We start from the raw sequence: 1814 nt of genomic DNA on the forward strand, positions 1-1814 counted from the left end.
AACGGAACATTGAACCGGGTGAACCCGATAAGGTATCGCGTTATTTCCAAACTTATCAACATTCCCATCGGTATTTATCTTATCATCGGCTTATCATGAGGGGAAAAAACTCTAACATGTGCTGATACGATCATTTTACGACCGACCGAGTTCTCTACAGCAACTTAAGTTCCACCGCAGCAAGACTTTCTCACTCCGGCAACTCAAGTTCCACAGGAAATTAAAATGTTAGTACACTCTCTGGAGTTTAAAATTTTATGATCTTTGCCGATTTAGAATTAATTATATATAGAGCATGACTATAGGTATTTATATCATTTAAAGAGATGGATTTAACTTTGCAACACCCATTTACCGGGCTGGTTGCCGGAGTCACAGGTTGTGGAAAGAGTGTATTTGTAGCCAAATTAATTAAGCATCGGGAAATGTGTATTTTACCCTCACCCGAAAGGATAATTTGGAGTTACACTGAATATCAGGCGAATCTTTTCAATACCATATCCTCGCATTCACCGATTGTAGAATTTCACGAGGGTTTATTAGATGTTAGCATTTTAGATGCCGGTGTGAGAAATATGGTTATATTAGACGATCTATTATGTAAATTACCAATAATAAGGACGCGACGAACCTGTTTATTCGGGGTTCCCATCATAGAAATACATCAGTTCTAATTCTAATGCAAATACTGTATTATCCTGGAAAGGAAATACGTACTTTAAACCTTAACGCTCATTAGTTGGTTATATTCAAAACACCACGCGACCAGTCGGCCATTATCCATCTTGCGAAACAGATATACGCAACCAATAGACGCGTTTAAACAGGCAACCTCCGAAATTTACGGTTATCTTTTTGTAGACCTGAAAGCTAGTACCACGGACGATCGCAGATTACGTACTGGAATACTACCCGGAGAACAAGCCGCTGTTTTTGTCCCAAAATTGAGAGAAGTGATAGCTACCAAGATTCGCAGAGATCCAAGATGGCCTCCACCCCAAGATGGCCGCCAGACCCTCATCCAGCAAACTCAAACCAAACTTCCAACCAAAGATTATGTTATTTTATGGGAAAATTCTACAGGGCCGGTAGGCCCTTGTAGATATGACTTGATACCGTTTTGTAACGTTAAAGTAATATTCACCCGCTTTTGCTAATTTCCTATGGAGATTAACATGGGTTTTTCGTGATTTTTCCCCACCGATAACTTAAAAACTACAGCGAAGATACTTTTCGGAATTATCTTAAATTAACAATTAAGTATTCAGGGTGTGCTATCAGCCAGTTTGATCAAAACAATTAAGTCTAAGTATGTTAATTTTACTTAATTACAGAAGTACGGCTTTGACCATCGTGATTGGACATAATAATTAGCTAGATCTCTTGGAAAACTCAGTGCTACCACGTATCTATGGTGCAGTGGTTATCACGTCCGCTTCACACGCGGAAGGTCCCAGGTTCAAACCCTGGTAGATACATGTTTGACCATCGTGATTGGGCGCTTGAATTATCTAGATCTCTTGGAAAACTCAGTATTACCACGTATTTATGGTGTAGTGGTTATCACGTCCGCTTCACACACGGAAAGTCCCAGGTTCGAGCCCAGGTAGATACAAGTTTTAACCTTCGTGATTGGACATAATAATTAGTTAGATCTCTTGGAAAACTAAGACTTACCACGTGTCTGTGGTGTAGTGGTTATAATAAATATTTAACAATTATTTCACTTCACTTGGTTTAATAATGTGACATAGGTAGCATACTTTTTCCCTACTTTTAAAACCATTAAACTTAGTAATATTAGAAGTTCAACA

General features: G+C 38.8%; 1 non-coding gene across 1 annotated transcript; it reads left to right on the forward strand.

Annotated features, from left to right (window-relative positions):
- The first annotated feature begins 1405 nt into the window (after positions 1-1405).
- TRNAV-CAC (transfer RNA valine (anticodon CAC)) lies at positions 1406-1478 on the forward strand. Its single transcript has one exon. It is a non-coding gene; the product is annotated as a tRNA-Val (tRNA).
- Positions 1479-1814: the final 336 nt, after the last annotated feature.

The sequence above is a fragment of the Phalangium opilio genome, unplaced genomic scaffold (assembly GCF_054372755.1).
Source record: "Phalangium opilio isolate 3A_F unplaced genomic scaffold, DU_Popi_V2 ptg000055l_1, whole genome shotgun sequence".
Classification (NCBI taxonomy): Eukaryota; Metazoa; Arthropoda; class Arachnida; order Opiliones; family Phalangiidae; genus Phalangium; species Phalangium opilio.